Source organism: Eptesicus fuscus, chromosome 2 (assembly GCF_027574615.1).
Source record: "Eptesicus fuscus isolate TK198812 chromosome 2, DD_ASM_mEF_20220401, whole genome shotgun sequence".
NCBI lineage: Eukaryota > Metazoa > Chordata > Mammalia > Chiroptera > Vespertilionidae > Eptesicus > Eptesicus fuscus.
Genome location: NC_072474.1, coordinates 101,500,446 through 101,525,040, shown reverse-complemented (window position 1 = coordinate 101,525,040; position 24,595 = coordinate 101,500,446). Strand labels below are relative to the sequence as shown.

Genomic DNA, 24,595 nt, shown 5'->3' with positions numbered 1-24,595 from the left:
TGCATTGGGTTTTACAACATGATGAAGGTGAGTAGGTTAAGGATTCCTCTTCCTTTATTTTCATTTTTCCAGATGAAAAATAATTTAAAATTTCACTGATTACATGAAGGACACTGTCATTGTATCCTCTTAGACATGTCTTACATTAAAGCCTAAATCCTGAACTACCTCAAATGGGAGGATGCTAGAAAAAGCAGTCATCCCCAATGACAGATCCATCTAGGTCAGTGGTCTGCAAACCGCGGCTCTCGAGCCACATGTGGCTCTTTGGCCCCGTGAGTGTGGCTCTTCCATAAAATATCACGTACCCTAATTAGGTTAATAACAATGTACCTACCTATGTAGTTTAAGTTTAAAAAATTTGGCTCTCAAATGAAATTTCAATCGTTGTACTGTTGATATTTGGCTCTGTTGACTAATGAGTTTGCTGACCACTGACTAGGTGATTGGAACACTTGCTGGATTTCCTTTCTTCTTCTTTTTTTTCCTTTTAGTAAACTGTGATTCCAGTTTTAATTTTTTTCAGAGACATGTTATATGAGAGATTAAAGGCCTTTTTTCTCCAGTGATTCATTTAAATCAATTATGAATAAGTTGACATCCCTGGAAAGCCTTTGAATATTTTACTATGTGTACCGATGGCACTTCTAATTGGAGATGGTTATACTTAGCTACTCCAACTCACTCTTTTCTCACTGCAGACTCCCAACCCCATCAATCTTAGAGCTTCTGTGTTAAAACATATTTAAAGATTATTCAAAACAGAGTGGGGAGAAGAGAACCATATGATATGATCTCATGGTTCTGAATCCCTCAAGGTGATTCATTATAGGACAGAATGAGGTTCATGTTATCAGGTGGCTCCTCAGGCTGTGCTGAGTAGGGATAAATCAGCTGATGTGCCTGGGAAGTATATGCTCAGTATGTTTCCTACAACACAACTGTTGAGTCATAATCTGAGGATGATGACAGTGTCAGAGCCTCTGAGGATGCCCAGAAGGGCACAGCTCCCAGAAGTTTTTCGGTCTGAGCAGGTGGTGCCATGCTTTCTTTAAACCAGGCAACAGAACCAGGCCTACATCATCTATCATAATCCAGGTATTGAAACTAGGGACTGGAGTGGGAGGGATAATCAAACCACCTGCCACCCGGATGTTTAGAACAATGCAAAAATAATGTTTATCCAATAACGCTCTTCTTAGTGGCTTACAATAGCTAAGACTTTGGAAATAATGTAAATGTATAAGAAACTAAAAAATTAAATTATGGTTCGCTAATACAATGAGATTCTACACAATCACTAAAAATATTGATATAGACACATATTTATGTATTAGGGTTCCCTGGAGAACCCTAATTAATATGCACACACATGTATATTTGATATATATGTATATACAATCAGTCCTCACTTAAAATCATCAATATGTTCTGAGAACTGTGGTAAAAGGACACATTAAAACTAATTTACCATAGGCTAATTGATATGAACAACAGTTAAGTTCCTGTGTCTTGGCACCTCATTATAATGAAAAACATTGAACAAAGCAATGTTATTTGAGGACTTGTGTGTGTGTGTGTGTGTGTGTGTGTATGTGTGTGTGTGTATACATGGGGGGGAGAGAGAGAGAGAGAGAGAGAGAGAGAGAGAGAGAGAGAGAGAGAGAGAGAGAGAGAGACATTATAAGGAGTTGGTTACATGATTATGGAGGTTGACAAATCCCATGATCGCTGTCTGCAAGCTGGAGGCTCAGGAAAGCCAGTGCTGGGTTCTAGTTCAAGTCTGAAAGCCTGAGAACCCGGGAAGCCAATGATATAAGTCCCAGTCCAAGTGCAAGGGAAGACCAATGTCCCAGCTCAGTCAGGCAGAGAGAGTGAATTCTTTCCTTTGACATCTTTGTTCTAGGCAGACCCTTAAGGGATTGGGGGTTGGATGACACCCCATAGTGGGGAGAGCAATCTGCTTTACACAATCTACTGATTCAAATGCTAATCTCACTTGGAAATGCCCTGCCAGCCACACCCAGAAGTAATGGTTAGCCAAAAATCTGGGCTCCTGTAGCCAGGTGAAGTTGGCATATACACTTAACCATCACAGTGTTTTAGTTCAGAGTGAATGAATGTTGTATACAATTAAGTAAAAATCATTTATAGTAGATCTCATTTATATAAAAGACATATGTGTGTGTGTGTGTGTGTGTGTGTGTGTGTGTGTGTATGCTTCTATATAAAAGACTGGAAGGATTAAGGCATTTGGGGATTATGGAAATCCTTTTTCCTATTTTGTCTATCTACATTAAACAGCTGCCAGGTAATAATGAAATAATAGCAAATGGTTAAAAATGAAAAAAGAAACTTATAAATGCTCAGTTTAAGAGAGATGTTTATGAGATTCTGGCCATGGCCCTAGCATTCTGGACTTACTCAACCCCCCAACCCCACCCCCCAGTCCTATATGAGTCTCCCCTTCCCACTGCCCCGCCCCCAGCCTCACCTTTCTGGGAGGGTTGTGCAACATGAACCCCATTTCCTAGTTTGAATGGTTTTGCTTCCTATCCCTAAAGGTCCTCCTCTGGACCCTATTGGAAGATGAAGACCAGGACAGCAGCATTTTCTCCTGAGGGTCCAGGAAGCCAAAGCTAGTTTTAAAGCTTCCAGCAGGGAAGCAGGTCCCACAGCATGACTGATTCAGACACCAGGACTGGCTCTCAGTTTCCCTGGCTTGTCTTCTATCCCTCCCACGGACATGCTCCTGCCACAAGGGACTGCAGAGCCCCCAGAAACCTTAAGTAGCTCATCATGATGCAACCGCCCTCGCGGCTCAATCCTACTTAATGTCTATGTCAGCATATCCCTCACCTCCTCTAAGTCTCTGTCTGAGAGCCGTGTTTTTAGCTTTCCTAAATGGAAGCATGTCTCAAGAGTAGGATTAGCCAATTGGCTAAAGAACAAAGAATCAATTTAGGTTAAAATAGTTCCTTTAATGGTGGTATTTTGCATCCACAGTAACTTTCCAAGGCACTGAAGGCACTGTGTGCTTTTGTCCGAAATCCTCAATCCTCGGGGAGCCTCCAGCGGGCTTGCTCTTCACCATTAGGCAGGCAGGGAGCGGCTGCGGTAGACCCCTGCCTTCTGTTGGAGAGAGAAGCTGAGCCAGACAAGGATATGACTTAAACTGTCTGAAATGTGATGGCAACTATTAGGGTGTTTCTTGGGTGTTTTATTTCCAATAAAGAGAAGAAAGAAAATGATCAAAACCTATAGGGAGGGGATAGCTAAAGCGTGTATAGTCTTGCCTGGACACCAGCTAATGATTGCAAGGAATGATCTAGAAAGGTCTCCTGGGAGGGAGAGAGAGGTTTGGGTGCAGTCCCCTCAACCCATCCTGTGTCCCTGCGCTTGTTGTTTACTTGAGTCATTGGCTTCAGTGCCTTCCCTGCCTCCATGCCATGCTTTCCCCCCAAACCTCATTCAAGCCAGGACCCTTTCAGGGCTTCTGGGCCTCCTGACTAATACAGGGGGGCAAGAGCAGAGTAAGCTATTCAGTAAGAGAAAGGATGGCCGAGGCACAAGTGATTTTGTTCTCTCTCCTTAGGTTTCTTTTCCAAACAAAAGAGAAATGGAAGAGATCTTGGGAACTTGAATGAGATGGCAGGTAGCACCCATCCCCTGGGGGGGGATCCCTGCCACTGCCCAGGAGGAGCAGCGGAGGGCCCAGCACCCTGCTCTCCATTGAAGGTGACGTGTACACATTCCCCCAGACTGCGGAGGACCTGGAAGTTTGGGAGAAGCTTCCCAGTGCAGGGCAGGGTTTAGGCAGAGGCTTGCTCCAATGAACTCTAACCCCTCAGGAGGGAGGCGGCAATTGCAGCTGCACTTGGTGTGTGTGTGTGTGTGTGTGTGGTAGGGAGGCATTGATTACCAGAGGTGGAGGCTCTTGGGGGAACAGCCAGGTGGAGAGGTCCCAAGGCAGAGCAGAGCATCAGGGAAGGAGTAGCTGACAATCCCATTGCAGCAAGAAGAGTTCAGAAGCCATCCCTTCTACTTTGTTAAGAATTGAAAGTTTTGGGAGTTGGGGAACATTGGGCCTCCATCGTTTATGCGGATGGGAGTCTTGTTAAGAGGTATTTGGTGTTGCAGCCCTACAAAGAAGATGCCATACATCTTTAGAACCTAGGGCCTAGATTGCCTCTGCAGGAAACAGGTGTTACTCAGTACCTAAGCTAAAAATGTGAGGCTATAGTCAAAGCTTTGACTATGCACATCCACACACACGTGAGGTATACCATTGTATACGTGCACAATATCTCTATGTCACTGTATCTCGGTAGCTATGAAGATGTCTAAGACTTGGTCCCATACAGCTTTCTGCCCCCTCTATGCAGATAGTCACTTTATAAAGCTGAAATCGAAGTGATCGTAGGGAAGGTTGCATTTTATGTATTTTTCACAATAAAAAATGTACCCTCTTGCAGGTAGCGTCCCAGGGTCTTCTGGGAAGACTTCATTTTTATACAACTGATTTTTCAATAGATGATTATGAAAGTAATAAGTGTTGGTGTCAGGAAATCTGAAAGAAGGTGAATAAAAGGCCAGAGGAGATAATGAAAATCACCCCCTGGGAGACCTTTTTGAGAGAAAGGGATCTCTTTGCTATTTCGATATAACCTCCTTTGCATTCAGTTCAGCTGGAAAGGCAGTCACCGTGCCCTGGGACCTCTGGGCATATTGGAGTAGCACAGCGTCTTTGAGGACAGGGTGATGGAGTGAGGGCTGTCACGACTCTCCTTATAAGAAACGCTGTGCTACCTCAATGACTATTGTAATGAGGTTCCTGCCTAATGACACACGTCATATTTGCCAAGTCATCGAGGGCTTTGATGAAGAAAAGAAGCCTTTAACACTCCAATATCAGGCTAAGTAAAATTTGAAAACAGCCTTTTGTTTTTTTGTTTCTAACATCAGGCTCCAAGTGACGGAGTTTGGGAGCTAAGACAAGACCGCAGCACGTTGCCGTAAACTTCTGATGGCAAAGATGCACTAACCTGCCTTTCTATTTGAGTGACTTGGGGAGGAGGCCATTGCCAGAGAGATCGGAAGCAGATTGGGGCAGACTATTAACCAGCTGGGTGTCTCCCACGTGGGGGTTGAAATCATCCTTACCAAATTGCCCGAGACAGGTTGTACGAAAGCTATCAGCTGTTGCTTGCTTTTAACTTGCCACCAGTTTCTTCTAGTCATTTCTTATTATTGTCTTGGTGCATAAATGCGTCTGTACAGATGTCTGCATTTATTCCTTGTGTAATACACGCTCAGGAGGAAGTTATATTTTCAGGGGACGATTTGGGGTAGAAGAGGAGGAGGTGGGGGGGGGTGGGCAGGGGTAGCGCGGAGACTACAAATGTGTTGGGCAATTATAGGTGTGCACAAGGCAACCATGTTTCCAAACGATTCCAAGAAATCAGGCAGCATCTGTGCCTCGCACAGCCTCCTAGTGGGATCATGGCCTGGAGGTGATGGTGCTGGAGGTGAGACAGATGCAGTGCAGATGTCACCAGGTCTGCCCGCTGTACCCACCCGCACACTCTGCATCCCACTTGAGCAGAGCGATCAGAGAAGGGGACAAGCACACACCACAACAAAGCAGAACAAAATCGCATGCGGTAAGGAAGAAAATGCACAAGCCAGAGAGGATTAGCAAGCGACTGTGATGATGGGTTTGGGGTCAGCTCTGTGTTTTAAATTAAAACCTGAAAATGAATCTCCGTCTGTTAGGAAGAGCTCAGCAGCTCCTTGTGAATTGTCCACAGCTGCTCAGATGCTGATTATCTTTCTTTTCTGCAGGAAATAAGCAAGGACAGGAAATCAACCCCAGTGTTTAAAACATTTTCTTTCACACAGGCCTTATCTTCAGGACATTATCACCTCAGACGGCTTGCTGGGGGGAGGGGGTTTAAATATGTGGGCCTGCTACCTGCAATCCTGCAGCCATTTTTTTCGGTGAAGGTTGAAGGCCGTGACTTTAGAAGACCATTTCCTTCATTACGGCATGCAATAGGGCATCTCTGTCCTCTGAGGGCTCAGGGGAACAGGCGCCATGGATGCCGTCGTGTTTTCTGGCCACTGGAGCAAGTGGGATCCAGTCCTGGTGTTCTGTGGCCTCGGTGCTAACGGGTCCACTCCTGGACTTAGAGCATTCCTGCATCCTTTCCAGAATTAAATTGTCCTGGGCTTTTAAGGAGGATTAAGTTGTGATCGTGATAAATTTTTTTATGGCCCCTGGAATTCTTTGCCTTTCCCCTCCACCCCACTCCTTTTGAACCTTGGGTCCTTCTGAATACACCCTTCACTCAGGTTCATCCTGGTTTTTGTTAGTGCCCAATGAGAAGTGGGCACCCAGGAAAGAGCAATGCCCCAGGGTCAGAAGAGAAGAATTGGATTTCAGTTGTTAGTATGCTACATCCTTACTCCTTTGCACAATCTCTTTAAGTTCAATGCCCTCCTTTTTTGCTTATCTGGGGTTACTGTGTCCATCACAGGGGTGTTCTGAGGGTCAAGTATGGCAATGAGTTGTTTAAAACCCCATGGAGCCCTCACCAGTTTGGCTCAGTGGCTAGAGTGTTGGCTCTCAGACTGAAGGGTACAGAGTTCGATTCTGGTCAAGGGCACGTACCTAAGGTTGCAGGCTCAATCCTCAATGATCCATGTGTGCCTCTCACATTGATGTTTCTCTCTGCCTCTCTCCCTTCCTTCCACTCTCTCTAAAAATCAGTGGAAAAATATCCTCAGGTGAGGATTAACAACAACAAAAAACACAAAAAACAAGAACAATAGAACCCCATGGAGATAGCAGATCTCCATGCACCTGGTTCAGCTTGGTGTTGGAAAGAAGGCGGATTTCTCTGAGGGACAGACCTGCAGGGCCAGGGCTTTGGCTTCTGGGTTCGGGTTTTAGCCCGGTTGTAACAGGCCGTCATTAACCACAAGGTTTCATGTAACTCCCTCAGGTATGTACTTCTGTGGGACCCTCCTATTTTCTCTAATTATTTGAGCTTAGTAAGCAGAGAACCATGGACTCAGGGAAAATTTTACAGCGTATACTTCAGACAACTCCAAATGAATGGTTTTCTTTGCTGAAGACACTCCGAAAAGCAAAACATAAGGAATGATATGGGTTCACCATTACTTTTTGAGGCTGATGGTAAAACTTTATGGAAACTTCATAACATGCACAGTTGAATACAAGTGAATTGTTTCATTATAGTTTATTATTGTCTGATGATGGATAGCACTGCATTTTGTAAGACTTGGCATTTAGTACCCACATGGTCAAAGATCTGAACTCTCTTGTTTCTCTCCTCCTGGTGGTTTATGATTTATAAGGCAGCCAGAGGACCTGAGGGTGGCATTGATGAAAGGGACGACAGATATGTGAAGGCTGCAGTGGCTTTTCAGAGACAAAGGGATCCAGGAAAATGTTTTTTAATTTTATTTTTCAATTATAGTTTACATTCAGTATTACTTTGTATTAGTTTCAGGTGTATAGTCTAGTGGTTAGATAATCATATACAGTATTATATAAAGTGATCGCCATGGTATTTCCAGTACCCACGTGGCACCATATATAGTTATTACAATATTGTTGACTATATTCCCTATGCTGTACTTATATCCCCATGACTATTCTGTAACTACAAATGTGTACTCTTAATCTCTTCACCTTTTTCACCCAGTCTCCCAACCAACTCCCCTCTGCCAACCATAAGTCTGTTCTCTGTATTTATGAGTTTGTTTCTCTTTTGTCGGTTTGTTTATTTTGTTCTTTAGATTTCACATATAAATGAAATTGTATGGTATTTGTCTTTCTCTGTCTGACTTATTTCACTTAGCAAAATACCCTCTATGTCCATCCATGTTATTGCACATGATAAGATTTCATTCTTTTTCATGGCTGAAGAAAATATTTTTTAAATGAAAACCCCTTGCTTAGAATGCTCTTTGTGTAAAGGTGGGTAATGGTAATACCTGAAATGATAAGAATACTTGTAGTAGCAATAATAATAATAATGATAATAACTAATGCACACTTATGGAGCACTTAGTATATCCTAGGCTTCTTATTTTACATGCTTTATCTCACCTGAGCCTCATCTCACAACCTCCCTGTGAGTTAAGCACTATGGTTATCCCCATTTTATTGGTAAGACAGCTGTATCTGAGAGAAACTAACTTGCCCAAGCTTGCCTGGCTAGTCGGGGAAAATCTTGTTTCATTGTAGTGGTGGAAGGTGACTAGCCACTCATCAAGCCTGATTTTGTGTTTTCTTGGACACAGAAGGAATTTTGCATTTCCCAGCTTCCCATGCTGTTAGGTGTGACCATGTGACTGAGTTCCAGCCAATAGGATGAGAGGGAAGAGATGGGCTGCAGCCCTACTAGACAGGTCTATACAACCTCCCATAATCTATATTCTATGCTCTTTTCTTGTGTGCTGCCTGGATTTAGAGAACTCTGACCTCAAGTGGATAGCAGAGACATTCGACTGAAAGAGCCTGGGACCCTGAATGACTGCACGGTGGAGAGCTGCCTGCTAGGAACACAACACTGGCATCCTAAACTCAACTCTATATAAGGTAGGAATAGATTTCTATTATGTTAAGGTATTGAAATGTTGGTGCTTATTTGTTATATCACATTTTTTTTTTGCATTTATCCTATCTTCCCAATCAATATATGCCTGGAACAGATATCCCATTGAATAATACATTGCTCTCTACTTCCGCAAATGGTTATAGAAAGATGTTTACTTATGAGGAAAATGGCTCAACAGGTATATCTTCATAACGGTGACTGAGAATCCACAATGTTTTGTCTGTCTGAGTTCAACAACATGTTTCACTGTAACATACCTTTGGTGTTTTGTTCCTTCTTTTGTTCCATCCCCCCTCCCTCCTTTCTTTCCTTCCTTCCTTCCTATTAAGTTCCATTGACCATCTACCATGCAATGCCAAATAGAAGAAAATGAATAAATGCACTCCCTTCCCTTGAGGCGCTCAGAACCATAGGCTGGGTCAGGATGTATAAGTCCATAGTGATGCCACAATGTGAGACGGCAGAGCACCTGCCCTAGAAGGGGCACCTGATTTGAGCAGGACAGGCAAGGAAGGCTTAGAGAAGATGGGGACCGAGGTGGGAAACTTCCCAGAATGTGGGACTTCCATGCTGAAACCTAAAAACACGCCTGCAACTCTGGATGAGTTAGTCAACCTTGGCTGGAGGTAATGTCATGAACTATTCTCAAAGGAGTTTGGGGAGAACATTCTAGACCAAGGGCGGCATGAGCAAAAGCAAGGAGGAGAGAAAGAGTTCCGGGGGAACAGTAAGCAGTGCAGAGTCGCGGGGGAGGATAAATTGCAGGATGGTGCGCTGTGGAAAAGGAGACGGAAGAGTTGGGCAAGAGACAGACTGTGAAGGGCTTTGTGAACCATATTACAAAGCTCAGAAGTGTGTGAAGCAGTCAAGGGACTGATGGCAGAGGCTGGAGTCCACAAGATAAGTGAGGAAGCCACTGCAGGAGTCCAACCCAAGTGAGGTGGAGAGGAGGAGCAATTTGAGCAGTATTTTCAGAGGACAAAGTCTTTGTGCTTGGTCGTTGATGAAGTAAAGGGATTCAGGGAGAGAGCAGATCCAGGTGACTTGCGGGTTTTGAGAAGAGGAGTTTCCTAGTTACTAGGAACTTGGCAGAGAGCCTTCCTTTCTCCACGTCGGTGTTGTGCCCTGTGCCTGGTCTTGCCATGCCCCAGTGAGAGCAGCACCTCCTTCACGTCTCAACAGGGGTGCCTTTCTTGCCACCACCATGCTGGTGCTCAGTAACCACTGAGGTCACTCGGTGAAGGGGCTCAAGAGCTACCTTAGAAAGGTAGACTAGTGCTAAGTAAATGAAAAAGAGCATGGCTAAGAGTGGAATGGATACTTAGAGCAGAAATTCAACAAGAGCCTGGCTTCAGGAATGGGAAACTAATTTGCGCTTTCTTTGGCCTCCAGAGCCTCCACATGGACAGGGCCACCCCCAGAACCTCTCCTCTCCAGACCCTGTGGCATTTCCAGTCACCCATCAGAGTAACTTTTCCACCCATCACTCAAGAAAAGTTGCTCTTCTCAGCACTTCACGTGTATGTACTTGGGGGAGGAAGGTGATTCCCATGGTCTTCAGATGGCGCTGGTTGAGCACTCACACTGTCCCAGGCTCTGGACTTAACGTCTTGCATATGTGATATCATTCAAGCTTCATCTCATAGCTGCCCTGTGAGGTCAGCACTCTGCAAAGGTAATTGGAGTCATAAACATGAATGTAGTGCTTAAAGCAGTTACAGATTTTTCTTTACCTGACTATGAGCTCCTTGAGGTTAGGGACTGTGTTTGTTATTCACTGTATATGTATTTGACATAGTGTCTGGCCAGGAATGTCTGCAGGATCAGTGGATGAATTGGTTCCTTGAGGGAAAATAAAACAAAACTGAGATCAGGAACAGAATACGACCTTGGTAGCCAGTTGCCTAAAATAATTTTAAACACTCCAGGGGTGGGGAAACCAAAGGACTCTCTTCCCAAATTTGCGTGTTTCTCAATATTTGGCCAAATAGTTATTGCATCCATCACATTCTCTGTTTAGACACAATAGCATATTTACACAGAAAAGTATTGTAAGTTTTAGCTTACAAAAAAAAAAAAAGAAGAAAAAGAAAAGAGACACATAGTTTCCAGTGCAAAGAAAACAAATAGGAATTAATGACAGTTATGCATCTCATTAGATCAAATTAGACCTAGAGCTTGGGTTGCTTCCTGTGACTGTGGCTGGAGCACTGTCCTGATCCACTGCTCTGTATCCCATAGATCTGGCCGAGTCTGGGACATGAATGGCAACCAGCTCCATTAGTTCACTCAGTCAGTTATTTAATAAAAGTTTATTGAGTGTCTATTGTATTTATAGAAATATGTTAAGAGGGAATGAGAGAGAGAAGACAAATAGAGTGTCTTCTCTATGGTTGGGATTTTAAAGAATTCAATGCACTTATTTGAATAGCTCTCTCTCTCTCTGAGTTTGGTTTTTATTTTGAAATGAACTTTGATGGATAATTCACATATTTTATGGGTGTTTATTTTGCTATATCACAAAATTATATAATTATGTTGATTAAAGGATCTTTTAAGTGTATCCTACAGATGAGGAGATTGAGATCTGGAGAAAATTGGTTAATTATTAAAAAATATGTGTAAGGGCAGAGGTTAGAAATTCTTTTATTCAAATCTAAGTTGTTTTTAAAGTTCAGGCACAGTAAACTAGTTCAGGCACAGGCTAGTGTTGAAAGCAATGAACGATCTCCTGGTGCCTGGTAAAATTGTTGTAATCAAGAAGAGTGTATTATCATGTCTGTTGTATTATTAGTCTCTTGCACAGTCTTAGAAGTTAAAACAAAAAGATCTGTTTTCATCAGTTTCAGCTTATTTCTGTCTTAAAAGCAGAAGCACAGATTAGTTTTCATAAATACTTTGAGGGTATACCCTGCTTTGAAATACAAAACAATAATAATAATAATCCTATACTCTTAGATCAACAACAACAAAAACACCCATAAAACAAAAAGACAATCCAAGAGTAAATCATTATGACTTTTGGCAATTGTAGATTTTTAAAAAATATATATGTCATTTTGCTGGGAATCTCATTTATTTATAACTAGATGCAAATATAACATTGATTATATCTTTTAAAGATTCAAATTACTCAGAAAGACAAGTTTCAAACCAGATTTTTTTTCTAAATGTGGTTGGGGGCAAAGATGTAAATTACTGATTTGAGTTCAGTTTAGAAAGACTGAAATAATAATAGGGTCAGGGGGGAAATCGACGAAAGAAAATGCTGTAGGTGAATTAGTTGATACATTTGTTGGCGTGAGAGGGAAATTCACAGCCCTTGGAAAGAAAATTCTCTCATTGTGCTGGAAGACTGTGACAGAGTCAGCCCTTAGTTGTGAGCAGTTACAGAGATAGTGTCGTTTCCCACATTCTAATGCTCTCAAGCTTGGTTTCTCTCCTTTCCAAAGGAGTAGCAGATCATGAAAACGTGGAAATGCGATTAGGGTAAAATCAGTTGCCATTTGTGCCTTCAAAAAACATTCTTTAGGCCTCAGCGACTTGCACAGATTATGCAGTTAGACCAAGACTTATGCAGTTAGCCCTAGCTGGTTTGGCTCAGTGGATAGAGCGTCGGCCTGTGGACTGAAAGGTCCCAGGTTCGATTCCAGTCAAGGGCATGTACCTTGGTTGCGGGCACATCCCCAATGGAAGGTGTGCAGGAGGCAGCTGATCGATGTTTCTCTCTCATCGATGTTTCTAACTCTCTATCCCTCTCTCTTCCTCTCTGTAAAAAAATCAATAAAATATATATATATAAATATATATATTTATTAAAAAAGACATGCAGTTAGACCAAGAGAACATAAGGCAGGATAAGTTGTAAAAGGAGCTGGAAAAATCAGACTCTTTACAGAAAGAAAATAAAAGATGGCTCAAATAGTAGAAGGGCAAAACTCCTACTGTTGTATCAGCAAGACACCATGGGGCTTTTGGATTTACAGCAGTCGTGGTTCACCATAATTGTCGGGTCATGACACCAGGCAATTTTCCTTTATGTTTCTCTGTTTACTATCTGCCCCATTCCACACCATCCCCTTTCCTCTCTAGCATAACAGCTTCCTGAAATCTCAGCCTCTCATTTTGCCTTTCTATAAATCCATCTTCATAGCTACCAGGAGTGATCTTTCTAAATGTGTGGCCTTGGACATATCACTGCCCTTGCACAATGTATTTCAGTGTCAGACTCCCTGGCCTGGTAGAGAAAGTTCTTCACAAAACGGTCCCTACTTACCTTACTGGTCTCATTTTTTCTCTCTCACAGGTCATGTGGCCATTGCAACTACCTTTGTGTGTAGCGTAACAGTTTGTCAACACTAGCCCTTATAATTGTCATTCTCTTCTTGTCTAACTAGAAAAGTGCCCTCTTCTGGGAAGCTTTTCAAGCAGAGGTGAACACTCTTCTCACAGGTCTCACGCCTTATCACACTGAACCTGGGGATGGCCCACTGAGGGTGGGGGTGGCCTCTCGACAGGAAGACCTAGGCCTCCCGTACTGACACTGTGCTGACAAGCAATCTAAAGGGACACATTAGAAAAGTCACACCTCATGGAAGCTAGCGCCTTAACTGTTCCACTAATCACCTGGAAAAACCCACAGCCTCGCACTAGTAAGTGGTGAGTAAGGCCTTTTATAATCATAATGATGATGACTGTTATAATTGGAATGATGACAACCATCATCACCACTAGCTTGCTGTGGGTGGACCAGGCACCGTGCTGAATGTTTTTTCATGGACCATCTCCTTTAATCTTTACAATAACCTCCTTATGTCATTATTATTATTACCCCCATTGTATACATGATGAAAGTGGGGTCTAGAAAACTTATATATGACTTGTCCAAGGTTACATAGCTAGCAGGTAGGGATGTAGAAGTTGACCCTAGTTGTCCAACTCTCATTTTAATATCAGATGATACAACTTTTTATTTTGATCCACCCATAGGAAGGGATATAAGCGATGCTTGAGTTCCTGATAAAGGTTAATACCTGCCTTCACTATTTAAATGCAGGTTGGGATAAGAGTAGGTTTACAGTTGTGGTTACATGAGACAGAGTTTATTCTTGTATTATTATTAACTAGAGGCCCAGTGCATGAAAATTCATGCACTGGAGGGGGTTCCCTCAGCCCAGCCTGTCCCCTCTCACAGTCCAGGAGCCCTCAGGGGCAGGAGGCGACCCAGTGATTAGGGGAAGGTGATGCCCCATCACACCTCTGCTGCTGCCACTGCCAGCAGCGCAAGCCTCAACCGGCCCTGGTTACCTGATCCTCGGGCGGCCCTGGGAGGCTGGGCAGCCGCTATCCGAGGCTTGCCTGAGCCTCGGGCTGGCCCTGGGCGGCTTCGGGGCTGAGGGGACTGGGAGACTCTGGAGGTAGGCGTGCAGAGTGGCCGGCCCACCTGGGGGCAGGCCCAGCCTTGCTGCGTGCCTGCCACTCCTGTGGGGCTGAGGGGACTGGGCGCCACCATCTTGTGGCTGTGGGTGCCATCATCTTTGAGGGCGAGGCAGTCAGTTAGCATATTCCCTCCTTATTGGCTGTGGGCATTGCCATCTTTGCGATGGCATGAGGGTCAATTAGCATATTCCCTCTTTATTAGCTAGGATTATTATATTATTTTTCATACAAACAACTGTAAGCCTACTTTTGTCTCACCCTGTATATGGATTATGTGTCTTTCAAACTCATTTCCCCAGTATATATCTTTGTCCCTAGCATATATGAGTAAATGTGTAATGGAATTAGGAGTGAGCCAACATGAGCATTCTGCCATTTTATCATAAATGGTGACTGCAGATGTGTAGCATAGTTATCCTAAACATAAACATTTTCTCTCTTAGGACAAGTAAACTCGGAGGCTCAACATCTATTTTATTTATTTATTTGATCCTAATTTAATTTTAGTTTTATTTTTGTTTTGAGGCTTGTCAAAAGAAGTAACACCCAAACAAACCCAGTGTTTACAGGCATTCTCAATATTCATCATGAAATTTTAGAAAAAGCTAAAGTTTTTATGAGACCTGAGACCTTTACGTTTAATTTTAGTAGTTTACTAAAAACTGCACCTAAACTTCCTGGAGGGATTCAATTAAGGAAATGTCCCAGGGCGGCTCCCTCTCCTGAATCACTTGCTAACACTGAGGCCAAGTTCACACTGTGGACCTGATGCTGGGGAAAAAAATGTCTCACCAAGCACCTGGAGGTTTTCAGTGGCTGCAGCGCTCCTGTAAGGAGAGTGGCTCTCAGTGCCTCTGTCCTGTAATATAAAACATCACTCAGCAAGCTGCACTCTCCAATCATTTTTATAGCAAAACATAACACTTTTCCAGCAAGGTCAGAAATGTCAATAAAAGGTACAAATGGACTTGCCTGTAATTCTCAATTCTGAAGAGTCTGATCTCTTTAGTGCATTGGAACTAAGGCTTGAAAAGCAAGCATATTTTCAAAGGGATCCTTGAGGCTGCCTTAGACTTTTAACTAGGGCACCTGCCTATGCAGCTGGAGTGTTCTTTGGAGGACAACAGAGGACTTTGACCTTGGGTCAGGGCATATGAGCATATAGGAAAGAGCAAGTTGCATTGGCTGCCCCTGGTTCTACCCTTGGTTAGGCTTTGACAGTGTTTGAAAGAAGTCTGGGGTAAGAAAATAAACTTCACAGGTTACTAGGAGCCTATATTAGTTTTCTGTTAATGCATAACCAGTCAGCACAAATGAAGTGTCTTAAAACAACACTCATTATTTTCTTACAGTTTCTAAGTCAGAAACTGAGGCAGACTTGGAGGGGTTCTTTGCTTAAAGTCTTACGAGGCTGAAATCAAGATGTTGGCCACACTGTGCTCTCATCTATGAGATGTGAGAAAGAATCCAGTTCTAAACTCATTTAGGTTGTTGGCAGAATTTGGTTTCTTGGGGTATAGGAATGATTTCTTCCTGGTTCTCAGCCAGGTCACCCTTGGCTCATGAAGACTGCTCTCAGATCTTTCAATGTGGTCCCTCCATCTTCAAAGATGTTAACTCCCTATTGAATCCTTCTCATATTTGGAATCTCTTCTTCTCTTCTTCTAGCAGGAGAGACAACTTTCTGTTTTTTTTTTTTTTTAATATATTTTATTGATTTTTTACAGAGAGGAAGAGAGAGGGATAGAGAGTTAGAAACATCGATGAGAGAGAAACATCGATCAGCTGCCTCCTGCACACTCCCCCCTGGGGATGTGCCCGCAACCAAGGTACATGCCCTTGACCGGAATCGAACCCGGGACCCTTCAGTCCGAAGGCTGACGCTCTATCCACTGAGCCAAACCGGTTTCAGACAACTTTCTGTTTTTAAGAAACTCATGTAACTAGATTAGGCCCATCTAGGTAACTGCATTTTAAGGTCAACTGATTTGGGGCTTCAATTGCATGTGCAAAATTCCTTTATAGCAGCACCTACATTAGTGTGTGAGTGAATAATGGGGTGCCAGAAACCTTCACGGGCCATTTTAGAATCTGCCTACCACAGGACCATTGTGAACCATTTGCTTTGCAAATGCTATTTAATTTAAACCTTTCAATAATCTATAAGCACACAAGTTAATTGCCTAATTCACTCACCCAGTAAGTGATGTAGCTGGCATTGATCCCAGCCTGTTCTGACTCTGTCATCAGTGCTCTTCCATAGTAAGAACAATGACAGTATTAATAAGAACAGCACTCTCTTTGTGCCAGGAACTGCCTCTTTTCATGTGCTAACTTGTTTAATCTTCACAGCAGTCCTGTAAATGGGTACTATTATTGGTCTCATTTTGTGGGTGAAGAAGCCATGGAGGAGCCAGCCAGCTATCAACAAGGTTTTCCTTAGTATAATTAAACCACTGTAGTTAATCTCAACTTCTCTTTATCAGTGCAACAAAGTAAGATTTCAAAGGGGCCTCAAACATTTTCCCACACCCATGCTAGGTGCTCACTGAGTTCCTAGCTTGGTCACCTTTCTCATTCATGTTTTCCTCTCCTATACCATAAGATGTAACAACTTTTACGACTTTTATTATGTTCAAGCCAAAGTTGCACTGGACAAAGTTTGACAGGCAAGGGAGATTTTATTCAAGACTAGAGGCACTGTGCACAAAATCATGCACCAGTGGGGTCCCTTGGCCTGGCCTGCAGGATGGGGCTGAAACTGGCTCTCTGACATCCCCCGAGGGGTCCTGGATTGTGAGAGGGCACAGGCTGAGGGGATCCTATGGGTGAACAATCGGGACCAGGGAGGGACACGAAAGGTTGACCAGCGGGAGGGCTCCAGGGCTTGTCTGGCCTGCCTCATTTAGTCCCTATGGGCTGGACCCCAGCAGCAAGCTAACCTACCAGTTGGAGAATCTTCCCCCTGGTGGTCAGTGCACGTAATAGCAAGCAGTTGAACATCCTTAGCATATCATTAGCATATAATGCTTTGATTGGTTGAACGGCTGACAAGATAATGGGGCACTAAGCATATTAGGCTTTATTATATAGGATTATTGTCATAGGGAAGAGAGGCCAGAACTGGTTTTGAGCTTAATGCTGCTAAAATGAAGGGCTGGAGAGTTTTTAAGACCTGGGATAGGGGAAGGGGAATCGAAGGCTGTCTGTGTTTGCTAATTGTCTTCACCTAAAGGAAAAATAGACTTTGTCTTATCTTCAGGACAGGAGGTAGTTTTACAATTTGGATCAAGGTGCCTGCCAAAATTAGGCTCCTACTCACCTCTAGAAACTGAGAGATAGGGGTATTATTTTCTTTCATGATTACATGTCCAAGGAATGGCTCTCAGGTCCTTGAGAAACAGGCAAGAAGCTTTGAAAAAGATTTACATTTCAGTGGAACAGAGAAAGAATTTATGACCATAAGTTTTCTAAAGTAAATGCTCTAAGAAAAGGGAGGTTAGGACCTCGAGTCAGGAAGGAATCTGTCAGTTAAGCCAAGGGAATCATAAGGCCCTATGGTTAATTGTGAAGACTAAATAGGTAATGAATGCTATCATGTCTTATAATCTGAAAAGTACCATTCTACTATCACCTCCTCTGAGAAACTCTTTTTAACCCTTTAAGTCTAGATTCCGAGCTCTTCCTCTATGGCCCCAGAGCCCCTGATACTTCCTCAGTCTTATGTGATATAACATACGCTGCTAATAGGCTAAATGCCCATCAGTAGCACTGTAAGTAGACATATAAATAAATAGCATATGTATAGACTATAAATAACAGTGTAAACAGATTGGGGTACCTCTATGTACACAACCACTATGGCCATTAAAGAGTACATTGACGAAGAAATTTAATAACTTGGAAAATGTTCATAGATTGTTATGTTAAATAAGGGCAAATTATAAAGCACCATGAAAAATATGATTGCAATCAAGTAACAAAGCAAACAAACAACCCCCCCTGGAAGGAGATATACCAAAATGACAGTATTCATCTGTGGGTGGTGGGGTTATGGATGTTTTTTATTTTCTTCTCTGTGCTTTACCATGTTTTTGGATTTTCTACAATGAAAATATATTACTCCTGTCACCAGGATAAAAAACACAATTTTACACAAAGAACTATGGATAAAAAAAGGCACGGAGGCATTTTTTTATGATTCCCCAGCTATAATCTAATGGAGGCTGACACAGTACTTTGTAATATTTCCTGAATAATTTCTTGTCTCTCTTTGCTATGATCCTTTTGGTGGTCCAAATCCGGACAGAGATCAAGGTGACAAAAGGGCTCACTCTTCGCGATCCATTGTTGTACACAAAGCTTCTAGCCATGTAGGCAAGGGGTTTGGGGGGAAGGATGTATAACAGGATTGTGGTGATCCTTTCTCTCTCTGCTACATCTGTATCCTCAGCCTTGACCTAATGTCATTAATTGATTGATTAATTGATGGGCACATTTATTTCCAGCCATTGCCCTGCATTTATCTGGCTGGTAATAGTTCAAAAATGGCATGAGCTACATTTTTAGATGATGAGTTTGCCATCACAAGAGGTATTCAGGCAAAGTCTGAATGGCCGCTCATAGGAATGTGGTGGAGGGACTTCCAGCCTTATGTAAACCAGCTGGTTGCCTTTGTGAGATTGGAGACCCTCCCTCAAACTAGTTCAAGGATAAAGGGGTTTAGTGGCAGGAGCCTTTTCCTACAATCTTGGAATGGAATAAGAAGCAGGATAGGGGAACTGGGAAAGCCATTGAGAGTCAAGGCAGTCTCTCTCTGTCATGGGTTGCAAGGTGGCTCTGTTCTCTGCTTTCCTCTGCAGTTGAATCTTGCATGATCTTTGCTAACCCAACTTAAGCCACAGACTCTCTCCTCCAGCAAACTACCAGAGATGCTGTCCCTAGGGAGCAAGAGAGAGGCAGAGACAGAAGCACAGATTCCAAGGGATAGATTTAGTCATGCACCTGTAGTCAGTCCTATCACAACCATTTTAAGTGATGAAAAATATATCAATTGGTCAACATGCTTAAACCTTCCAAAAGGGAATACCTATATATGAGGTAGATTTTCTCACTAGTTTTTGCTTACCAGAATGTTCTTCACCTCTCCTTTCTTGATCAGATGGTTTCTATTCTGGCACCCGCTGATTAGAAGAGCATTCTGAAGTTGGCTTTCTGACTTGCTGTTTGAATTATGTTATCTAGAACCCAAATGACTTTATCGGAATATTTCAGCTCAATTATTCTGATGATGGACACAGAAACTTGTGTTTTTATGTTAATCTGAAGTCATTTCCTATATTTATTCGGTGAGCAGAGCCAGCTAACTAGGGAACCGAAGCCATCTTTGAAAATATAGAAACCTTTAATAAATATAGAAAACATTGGGAGTAAAATTCTTCTCTGTGTCATAGCAAGGCCTCAGGTTATAAGCTGCCAGTTCATTCTATAATCTTTAATGATATCCAGCTTCCTTCCTTGGTTGCCTTTGCCTGGAGCAGGGAGCGTTTCCTTAATAATTTATGCCACATTTTTCATCTCCATTCACTTCATCATTTAATCAACAGAGTTGTAATTCCTCTTTCCCGGATACATCTTCATTTTCGACCCCATTACCTGTAGGGGCTCCGAAGGCTGGCCCCTTCTTGGCATGGCCTTACTACACTCTGGGTGCTCTCCGGGGTCTCTGGCAATCTGCTCCCCACTAATTAGTGCAGATGGAGCAGGAGGATGCAGAGCTCATGAGGGAGGAAGCAGACTGTCCTGGTGAGTATGGAGCCCTTGGGGACCAAGGCACTTTGAGAAGCTGCTTAAACTCTGTCAGGCACAGTGAAAGAGCAGTTTATGGAGTCCTGTTCCATGATATGTTTCTTACCCTTCAAAGGGTGTTTCCAAAACTGTTGGCTCATTGTCTTGAGGTCTAAGCCAGCTCAGAATCTATATATATAAAAGGCTAAGTGACCGACCATACGTCCATCCGACCAATCGATCGGCCAGTACATATGACACGCACTGACAATTTAAAAATAAACGTTGACTCACGCATGCATGATACATATAAAGCTCTCGCTGGCGCCAATTGCATGTGTGTGTTTCGATCTGTCATTGTTGATCATGAATTTGGTTGACACTTCTATTATAGAGAAAGAGCGAATAGTGATATTAAAATATTTCTTCTAATTAATCTCCTTTCAATGTGCACGAATCTGTGCACCAGGCCACTAGTAATAATCATAAATATCACTTATGGACCCTGACTTAATGATGAGCACTTTGCACAGAATAATTTATTTTTCATCACAAGAAATCCCTGAGGATTGTATTACTATCTCTGCTTCACAGGAAAAGAAACTGAACCTCAGAGACATTAAGTAATTATTGGCTAAATGTCTCAGTCCATTCTGGCTGCTGTAATAGAATACCATAGGACCGGGTGGCTTGGAAACAACAGAAACTTGTTTCTCACCGTTCTGGAGGCTGGAGGCTTAAATTCTAGGTCCTGGCAAATTCAGTGTCTGGTGGGGGCCCACTTCCTGGCTCATGGATTGCTCTTCTTGCTGGGTCCTTGCAGGATGAAAGGGGCCAGGGAGCTCTCTGGGGTCTTTCTTTTTTCTTTTTTTTTTTTCTCTTTTTTTTTTTTTATTCATTTGAATAATTTTTTTTTTTTCCAATTTTTTTAATTAAGGTATTATATGTGTACATATTTTACCATTGCCACCCCCCACCCCACTCCCATATATGCCCTCACCCCCCAGAGTTTTGCATCCATTGGTTATGCTTATATGCATGCATACAAGTCCTTTGATTGATCTCTTATCTCCCCCACCTCTCCCTAACTTTCCCCCTGTAATTTGACAGTCTGTTTGATGCTTTACTGTCTCTGTATCTATCTTTTTGTTCAAGTTTATAATGTTCTTTATTACCCATAAATGAGTGAGATCATGTGATATTTTTCTTTCATTGACTGACTTATTTCACTTAACATAATGTTCTCCAATTCCATCCAGGTTGCTGCAAATGATGAGAATTCCTTCTTTTTTATGGCAGCATAGTATTCCATTGTGTAGATGTACCACAGTTTTCTGATCCAGTCATCTGCTGACGGGCACCTAGGCTGTTTCCAAATCTTAGCTATGGTGAATTGTGCTGCTATGAACATAGGGGTGCATATATCCTTTCTGATTGGTGTTTCTAGTTTCTTCGGATATATTCTCTGGGGTCTTTCTTATAAGGTCACCAGTTCCATTCATGAAGGCTCCCCCTCATGACCTAAGCACTTCTCAAAGGCCCCATCACACTGGGGATTAGGTTTCAACATATACATTTGGGGGGTACACAAAACATTCAGTCTGTAGCACTAAACTAGAGGATGGCTGAGCCAGGTCTATCTAGCTCAAAAAAGGTGTTCCCGGGTATCTTTCCCACTGCCTCACATAGGTGGGGTTCATCTTTGGATCCCTCTTCTAGTCCTTTAGGTGCCCCCTTTTCTCATGTCTGGTATCTCTTGCCTCTATCAAATTTCCATGGACCTGTGCTGTGTTACATGATTTCTGATCAATGGGTATCCTGGAAGTTACCTGGTACACTGATAATTTCCCCTTATGTGGATGGCACCCTTTAGCTGGACTGGCACACTCTTGAGAACCAAAGCTAATGACATACTTTTTCATCATCATTTCTGGAAGTAGGGGAAATAGTTTTGGGTGGAAGCTTTGTCAGACAACAAATATCATATAGGTGGTAGTATCTCTTTTGTTTCTATCCACGATTAGCATGTCAAAGATGCTTAGTAAATGTTTATTGAATTGAATTCCAGTGAAATCTCAAATCTAAAAGATATGTCAACATTTTGATATGCATGGAATCAAGTACATCATGGTAGACTTTGGACATCTGGGCTGTAGATCATCAGAGCTCTGGAAAATTCTGGAACTCCAAAGATTTTGATTGGAGACCCAATCAGACCAGGCCCCAGAACCTGCTTCAAAGGTCCAATCTGTCTTAATAACGGAGGGTTTCTATTGGGCATATATATGGGTTTGGTGGGGGCTTGAGGTAATAGGCACAAGAACAGCTGGCAAGAATATTACATAGGAATCTGAGTTCAAATTTTTTTATTCCTGCATCAATTCAACAAATATTTATTAAGAGCCTACCAATGATCAGGTACTTTTCTGGTATTTGAAATGAGAATAGTAAATCAAGCAGATAAGGTCCCCATCTCCATGGATTTTTACATTTAGGTATGAGAGACAGGTTTTAAACAAGTAAACAAACAAACATGGTGTTTTAGATACTGACAAGTGTTGTGGAGGCGAATAGGTGATATGATGAAGACAAACTGGTGTGGACGGTGTGCTACGATTGATAGGGTGGTCAGGGACAGGCTTTCGGAGGAGGTGAGATGAGCTGAGAGCTAAAGGACTCGTTGGCATCTCCAACTGGAGCTGGCCCAGCAGACGCCCATGCTGCAGCAGCTCATTTTTACACAGCTATTGCTCTCTTATTAGTCATGTCTTGGCTTTTCAAATTCGATGACAACACAATGAACTTTATAACTGGACCTACGTGCTCAGTCTGTGTCACTTTTTCATCCCTGGGAGGTTTACTGATGGGTAGGTTCAGGGTAGCTCATGAGAGGTTAAAAGGTGATAGGAAGAGCTGAGTCTAGGAGCCAGAAAAGGGCACAACCAGTTAACTGTTGAAAAAATTATTTACTATTTAAGAATTTTAGATTTCTCACCTGTTAATTGGTAGGATAGGGTGTGGGTATTGGAAGGAAAATGTCTTCATCTCTATGGTACATATGTGAATCCTCATTTTTCATTTATCCATTCAATATATCCCAGGGCTATTTATGTTTACAAAAATAACTAAAGTTGACATTAGCCTTCACAAAAGCTTTACGAAGTAGCTACCTTTATTGTCTCCATTTCATAGATCAGGAAACTGAGGCACAGAGAGCTGAGGAAAAGAGGTCTAACATTTATTGAACATTCACTATATACAAGGGGTTGCATGTGGTGACTTGTATACATGATCTTGTCGTGTAATCATACTAACTGCCTCTGGATCTCTTAAAGTCTCCATTACACAAAGAGGGAAACTGAGGCCCAGTGAGGTTATATGATTAGTTGAAAGACTGAAAAAGAAAGGGCTGAGCCAAGGTTTGACCTCAGCACTGTGCTGCTGCCAATGTCCCTTCTTTCCCCGCACATCACGGATAGCGGGCGGATGGGTGATATTCCTTTACCAGCAGTGATGACGGTGGCTTCCCCTCTGTTCTAGCAGAGACACCATTCCTAGAGGACTCGTGATGTAGTTTCCCTTACTGTGCTGGGCTTGGTAACTATCACATGGGTTACGGGGCTCCAGTGCTTAACTGCACCTATCAACATCACCAGTGAGGAAATAGTACCAACCTCATAGATTTTCTTACGATTGAACGGCACGATAAATGGTCTTCACTGTCATTTTGGGGAAACATTGTTTTATTTTCCTTTTGTCTCTAAACCTGAGCTCAGCACTTCACATTGAATTAAATACAAACTATATGCTTGATGAACAAATAAATGAATAAATATAAGAAGTGACACGTTAACAGCTTGGAGTTTGGGGACTGGAATTCTAGCGCAGGCTCTGTTGTCGTTACCGTGGGACCATTCAGAAGTGAACATTTCTGGACCTGCGCTTCCTCCCTGTGTCCCGGGGGAGTTGTCCCAAATGATCTCCATGACCCCTTCTTACCTGGGATTTCTAAGTTATTTAATCTGGAACCAATAAAACCTGAGTTAATGTCCCGACTCTTGTCACTATTTAGAGACCCTATCTGACGCTTTATCTGATACTATAAATACCTGTTTTCTTGTTCTCCATGTGGGTTTCTTTGAGTGTAGACTGCATTTCACTTTTGGGGCTTTAGAGTAGGAAGGGATAACCCTCCACTCCTTTCATTTTTTTTTTTTAATGTTATTCTCAAGTGGGCCAGTGTGAACCCACTTGACAATGTCTACAGACACTCAGTTGTCCCAGTGGGGATGGAGTGAGTGGGCCAGGGATACTGCTAACCAATCTATAATGTACTAGACCCCCCTTCCCCCTATACACACAATGGAGAGTTTTCTTGCTCCAAATATCAGTAGTGTTGAGGGTGAGAAGCTCTGTTTTATGTGGAGAATATATTTGCACAGGATAAGACTCCCCTAACACAGAGCTTGAGAGCATGGCTCCTGTCACCTGCCTGAGTAGCAGGATGCTTGCCAGCAGAAGTCTGGGCTTAGTGATTAAAAGTACACATAAAAATTCCCCAGTGTTTCAAAGGATTCAAAAGCACAAGGAAGGAGCCTATTATACTGGTAGTGCATCAGACTCTTGTACAGAGCAAACACATCACCTGCCCAATGATTTCTGAATAGGTAAGGGCTGTGGCCTCTACAGGGAGCTGTTTTAGCTGAGGACATGTGGAT

The 24,595-nt window shown here is 42.7% G+C and overlaps 1 long non-coding RNA gene across 2 annotated transcripts in view; it reads left to right on the top strand.

The window, feature by feature from the left end:
• The first annotated feature begins 989 nt into the window (after positions 1-989).
• LOC114231041 (uncharacterized) overlaps positions 990-24,595 on the top strand; it is a 32,504-nt gene continuing 8,898 nt past the window's right edge. The window contains exons 1-3 of one of the 2 annotated variants that reach the window (XR_003617012.2): positions 990-1,098; positions 3,596-3,738; positions 8,505-8,632. This is a non-coding gene — a long non-coding RNA (uncharacterized LOC114231041). The remainder of the gene's footprint in view (positions 1,099-3,595; positions 3,739-8,504; positions 8,633-24,595) is intronic. The other variant, XR_003617011.2, reaches the window with a different exon arrangement.